At 29.8% G+C, this 7,094-nt stretch overlaps 1 long non-coding RNA gene across 1 annotated transcript; it reads right to left on the bottom strand.

The window, feature by feature from the left end:
* Positions 1-1,033: 1,033 nt before the first annotated feature.
* Positions 1,034-4,355, bottom strand: LOC136061959 (uncharacterized). Its single transcript, XR_010623804.1, has 3 exons — positions 4,285-4,355; positions 2,251-2,367; positions 1,034-1,197 (listed from the first exon to the last, which is right to left on the bottom strand). It is a non-coding gene; the product is annotated as an uncharacterized LOC136061959 (long non-coding RNA).
* Positions 4,356-7,094: the final 2,739 nt, after the last annotated feature.

Genomic DNA, 7,094 nt, shown 5'->3' with positions numbered 1-7,094 from the left:
CAGAGTAACCAGTGATGGACCTCCTGGAATCAATGCATGCACGCCAATCTGCATCTGCAAATGCTTTGATGTGTAAGGTGGATTGAGCTGAAAAGAACAAGCCTTGTCCTGAAGTACCTTTAAGGTATGAATTACTCTATAAGCTACTCTGAGATGAGCTCTCTAGGTTTGGACATGAACTGACTCAGTCTATGTACTGAGTATGTGATGTCAGGTCTAGAGATAGTAAGATACAGCAGCCTTCCTATCAATCTTCTGTACATACCAGCATCAGTCAATAACTGCCCTCATCTTTGCTTAATTGAGATTTATCTCCATGGAGTTTTAACAGGTTACACCCAAGCATTCCCACATCATTGATCACTTCAAGGGTATACTTTCTCTGGCACAAAGAGATTCCTTTCTCAGATCTAGCAACTTCCAAGCCCAAGAAGTATTTCAAACTGCCTAAATCTTTCAGCTTGAACTGATTATTTAAGAGATCACTACAACAAAAGTGGGCTATAGTGACAAAAACATTTCGTCACAATATGTCCTTATTTCGTCACAATACATATGGTGACGAAATGGTGACGAAAAAACATTCGTCACCTAAGCTCTGTCACCTTATGTATTGGTGATGAAAATGTTTCATCACCAAAAAAGAAAAGATAAGTGACGAAATTTTTTCGTCACCAATAAAAATGATAGGTGACAAAAGTTTTTGTCACCTAATGTTTCGTCACTAAACCTTACTTTCAGTGATGAAATATTTCGTCACAAAATATATTTTTTTCCAATATCAATAGATTAGGTGACGAAGTTTTGCGTCACCGATTGTTTTTTTTTTTTTTTTTTTTTACTTCAATAGATCAAGTGACGAATTATTTCGTCACCAATTTTTGCTTATAGTCAGATATGGCGAAGAAAATTATCGTCACCAATTTTATTTTTTTATTAATATTCTTTACATTTACTTGCCATTATATTAACCTGTTTATTTCTAACCAAATCCATAAAATAAAATAAAACACATCCATTCATTTCAAACCAAATCCATAAAAAAATATCCATACAATCTAAAAATGCAATAAAGATGTTCACAAAGTAATTACAACCATTTATATACAAATGATGTCTTAGCTTCCAAACTTTACAGAAAATTATTTGAGTTCAAGTAGTTCCACAAAAGCTATCTTTTTGCCACCAATCCCTTATCTGCACAAGTATAAAGAAAATACATCAATAACAAACTAGACTGCAAACATATATCCTTGATAAGATGTACTACCAATATATATATATATATATAGAAAGACAATGCAGAAAATGTCCACAGAATACCCAATAACAAACTAGAAAAATAATCATAATGCAACATCACATGAAGCCAAACTATCAAAGAAAGAAAACTCACAACATTCTCTAAAAAAAAAAAAAAAAAACCCAAACCCATATTACAAACCATGGAGAAATCACAAAGAATGCAGAAAAATATCAATTTAAAACAAAACAAATAAAGTGCAATCCAAAACAAAAACCCAGCCACCATCATAAACACAAACCCAACCGCCACAAAGAATAAAAAAATCTAGCCAACACTATTTAAAAAAAAAAAAAACCTAGCCACCACCATTAAACAAAAACCACAGCCACCACTATAAACAAAAAACACACCACCACCATTAAACAATAAACACAGCCACCACCATTAACACAAAAACTCACCACCACAATTAAACAAAAAACACAGCCACTACCATTAACACAAAAACCCAGCCACTACCATAAACAAAAAACCCAACCATCACAATAAACAAAAAATCCAACCACCACCATTAAACAAAAACCCAGCCACCACCATTAACACAAAAACCCAGCCATTACTATAAACAAAAAACCCACCATCACCATTAAACAAAAAATACAGCCACCACCATTAACATAAAAACTTAACCACTGTCATAAACAAAAAGCTCAACCATCACAATAAATAAATAAAAAAACTTACCACCAACATTAAACAAAAAAACTTAGCCACTACCATAAACAAAAAACCCACCACCATAAAAAAAAGTGTACTACAATAGTCCAATTAAAACTATAAATCTATATTTTAGTTAATATCTAATAATTTATCAATATCAAGCCCATATAAATAATAATAATAATAATAACCATTTTAAAAATATATATCAAAAGCATCAATATGCATAAATGAAAAAAAAAATGATGTGATGATACAAATTAAGAAAAGCAATAAAACTGTACCAGGCTAACGTGTCTAGCTAGCTCACAGACTCTGAAGACTATAGCTAGATTAGGAGGTGGGGCTCAAGACTTTTGTAAGAAATTCTCAGATTATATTCCCAATGCACACGTGCCTAGCTGTTGATCACAAAATTATGTTGCAATAAATAATTGCCGTATTGGTATGTAGAAGCTTTCAAAACTTCCAATGATACAGGAACTTGACAATATTTTTAGAAGTCGCTCTAAAAGGCAGTTAGGGACTTAGGGTGCTTCGTAGAAGTTGCCTATAGAGGACAAAAAGTCTAGAAAAGGACACTTGAAGAAGGTGATAATAAATTAATATCGAAAATGGAAAATTAATAAACATGCATGCTATACAAAGTAAAATAGAGTCCAGATTAGTTCCTTAAGGAAACTTGACACTCCTGTCATGTCCCAAACTATAGAGTTATCAATTAGAGTTAGATAAAATAAAACTAACTGTGTGTTTGTTTCAACTGTTTATCTAACCTTTTGTACAAAATTTTTTATTGAAATTGTGTTAAAATATATTTATATTTTGAAAAACTTTGAAAATGTGAAAAAAAAAAAAAGTAAAATTTTAAAAAGTGTATAAATTAAAATCCCTAAGCATTTAGCCATGTCCAACCGAGATGATCTTTAGTCCTAATGAAAACAACAATACAACTGCACATAAACCAAAAGTAGATATAATAAAACATTCATTACATGCCCAAAAGATAACCATATGAGTTATTTGAGATTAATCATCCATACATAGCTAATTATACAAACCAATACTTACTGGAATAGGCATTTGCATATGCTCTGGTCATTAAGGATTTTGAAAGATTGATTTGATATTTATGAAAGTTTTGTGTAGAAACTTGTTCAAAAGGTTTAAAATATTAATACATGTCAAACTCGCAATTCCCAATTGCAAAACCACTCAGATTCTAAAGGTGCAATGCAATGAAGTGCTAGAGTTTCCAACTCTTCCTAAATGTGCAGCACAAGGTGAAGTGACTCCTCTCAAAAACAGAGGATCTTCTTCAATCAAAATTGGGGGCTGAATAAATAGACAGGTTGGTCCAAAAATACTACGAAAAGAAATGGTGTCCAAGTACATAGGAAGGCTGAATACATAACCATGTCTATGCAAAAAAGTACCAAAAAAATGGTACTCTAACCTTGCAGCCTACCCTATACACAAACTCATAAATAGACAGGTTTTTATTATTATTATTATTTTTATATAGAAAAGATAAACTACCTAATGTCCCAGTACGGTATTGAAATTCTCAAACCTCCACTATCCATTTTTTCTCCTTCTTGACTTTTAGTTTCCAATTTTATAGGTTATTGCTATACTTTTTTTACTTTGATTATTAGTGACTATGCAATGGTTTCAAAATATAAAACGTCAAATACTATTAAGCAAATTAAATTTGTGATGAAAAAATAAACTATAGTTTATACTTACATTAAATTTTGTATAAAAATTATAGTTATTTACAATTGTTTATTTATTAGGTTATTAATATTGATTAGTTTTTTTAAGGTTATTTTAGTTTAATATTGTCTTTAAACCTTGCCCTCCTAAACTAAAATTCTAACTCCGCCACTAATTGTAATCACAGCTTTTATAAATTCAAGAAACCAAGCAAGCACACAAAATAGAGAAATCTGAAGGTTATGTTTAGTTAAGAGAGATACATCAGAAGAGAAGAGCATGAGATTGGAGGAAACTCACAAATTTTAATGAACTTCAACAAGATAGGAATCAAATCAAAACCCTGGCATAACAAAATTCTTGGATTGTCTATGTCCATCATTTAACAGTACGAAATATTCAGTTTTTTTTTTTTTTTGTTAAGTGAGCATCAAATGGAAACACAAAACAATAACTCCAAAGTCACTATATGCAAAAAAGAAACAGTGAGACATGAGAAGTGAATCTGAATGTACAAAGAGATGTAAATGGCTTACTCATTAACAATGGTGATCAATGAGAGAGAAAGAGAGAGAGGATTGATGAAAGAGAGAGCTTACCGATCAATGAGGGAGGAGAGGCGTGAGGTCTGTGGGAGGCAGAAACGCAGGAGTAGAGGAGTGAGAAAGATAGGTTAGGGTTTTGTTTTTTCTAATAAAAANGGAAAAAAAAAAAAAAAAAAAAGGGTATAAATGCATTTTTTGTCTCTATATTTTTGGGTTATTTTTATTTTAGTTTTTATTTTTCTATTTTATCGATTTTAGTCCCTAAAATGAAAAATGCGTTCCAATTTGACCCTTATCATCATCTTACTAATAGAAATTGCTTATGTGGTAAACGGAGTGCACTGTTCACACACTAAATGCTAACATGACTATTAAAAAAAATTAAAAAAATCGTATTTAGCATATTAAAATTCCAAGTCAGCATTTAATAAATAATAAAGCACATGTCCATCATAACCAAATTGGAAAACCAGATTGAGTAAACATAACCATACAAGTACACATCACAGATCCATTATGCGCCATACTTTGATTTGAAATCTAACCGTTAGATTTGAAGAGTATAATGAAAGGTTAATTATAGTAAATTATTGTCACAATCAAACGGTTGGATTTAGAGAAAGGCGTGGTCAATAACTTATTATTAAATGTTACACCAACCAATAACTTATTCTTGAATTCATATTTTGAAAATCCAACCGTTGGGTTACATGTTCTATATGTTCTTAACATGCATGCCAATTTTCATGCCAATCGTATATAATTTACCATTTGATCTTTAAACTCATCTTTTATGCGTTATTTTAAACTACAAAAACTTGAATTTAAACAATTCACTGATGACATGACTATTAATATTTGATCACCTTGAAATTTTGCAAGCATGAAAAATATATGAATATAATGTAATCTAACAGTAGATTTGTCAAAATTCACATCGAATTAAGAAATATAGAGTTAGGTTCAAGTTACACTTGATGTAACTTTAAAAAATGTTACACCAACCAATAACCTATTGTTGAATTCATATTTTGAAAATCCAACTGTTGGATCACATTTTCTATATGTTCTTAACGTGCATGCCAATTTTCATGTCAATCGGGTGTAATTTACCGTTTGATCTTTAAACTCATCTTTTATGCGTTATTTTAAATTACAAAAACTCGAATTTAAATAATTGATTGATGACATGTTTATTAAATTTTTATCACCTTGAAATTTTGTAAGTATAAAAAATATATGAAGATAATATAATCTAACGGTAGATTTGTCAAAATTCACATCGAATTAAGAAATATAAGGTTGGGTTCAAGTTACACTTGACGTAACTCTAAAAAATGTTACACCAGCTAATAATTTATTGTTGAATTCATATTTTGAAAATCCAACCGTTGGATCAGATTTTCTATATGCTCTTAACATGCATGCCAATCGGATGTAATTTACCATTTGATATTAAAACTCATCTTTTATGCGTTATTTTAAACTACAAAAACTTGAATTTAAACAATTGATTGATGACATGGTTATTAATCTTTGATCACCTTGAAATTTTGTAAACATGGCAAATATATGAGGATAATGTAATCTAACGGTAGATTTGTCAAAATTCACATCGAATTAAGAAATATAGGGTTGTGATCAATTTACACTTGATGTAACTCTAAAAAATGTTACACCAACCAATAACTTATTGTTGAATTCATATTTTGAAAATCTAACCGTTGGATTAGATTTTATATATGTTTTTAACATGTATGCCAATTTTCATGTCAATTGGATGTAATTTACTATTTGATCTTTAAACTCATCCTTTATGCGTTATTTTAAACTACAAAAACTTGAATTTAAACAATTGATTGATGACATAGCTATTAATCTTTGATCACCATGAAATTTTGTAAGCATGAAAAATATATGAAGATAATATAATCTAATGGTAGATTTATCAAAATTCACATCGAATTAAGAAATATAAGGCTGAATTCATATTACACCTAATGTAACTCTAAAAAATGTTACACCACCCAATAACTTATTATCAAATTCATATTTTGAAAATCCAACCGTTGGATTACAGTTTCTATATGTTCTTAACATGCATGCAAATTTTCATGCCAATCGAATGTAATTTACCATTTGATCTTTAAACTCATGTTTTATGTGTTATTTTAAACTACAAAAACTTGAATGTAAACAATTGATTGATGACATGGCTATTAATCTTAGATCACCATGAAATTTTGTAAGCATGAAAAATATATGAAGATAATGTAATCTAACAGTAGATTTATCAAAATTCACATCAAATTAAGAAATATAAGGTTGGGTTCATATTACACTTGATGTAACTCTAAAAAATGTTACACCACCCAATAACTTATTATCGAATTCATATTTTGAAAATCCAACCGTTGGATTACATTTTCTATATGTTCTTAACATGCATGCAAATTTTCATGCCAATCCGATGTAATTTACAATTTGATCTTTAAACTCATCTTTTATGCGTTATTTTAAACAACAAAAACTTGAATTTAAACAATTGATTGATGACATGACTATTAATCTTTGATCACGTTTAAATTTTGCAAGCATGAAAAATATATGAAGTTAATGTAATCTAACGAAAAATTTGTCAAAATTTACATTGAATTAAGAAATATAGGGTTAGGTTCAATTTACACTTGATATAACTCTAAAAAATGTTACACCAACTAATAATTTATTGTGGAATTCATATTTTGAAAATCCAACCGTTGGATCACATTTTTTATATGTTCTTAACATGCATGCCAATTTTCATGCCAAACGGATGTAATTTACCATTTGATCTTCAAGTGGGAAGGCGAAAAAAATAGTGG

The sequence above is a fragment of the Quercus suber genome, unplaced genomic scaffold (genome assembly GCF_002906115.3).
Source record: "Quercus suber isolate HL8 unplaced genomic scaffold, Cork oak 2.0 scaffold_368, whole genome shotgun sequence".
NCBI classification, from domain to species: domain Eukaryota; kingdom Viridiplantae; phylum Streptophyta; class Magnoliopsida; order Fagales; family Fagaceae; genus Quercus; species Quercus suber.
The sequence above is the reverse complement of the archived record's forward strand: the minus strand, read 5'-3'. Positions and strand labels throughout refer to the sequence as shown.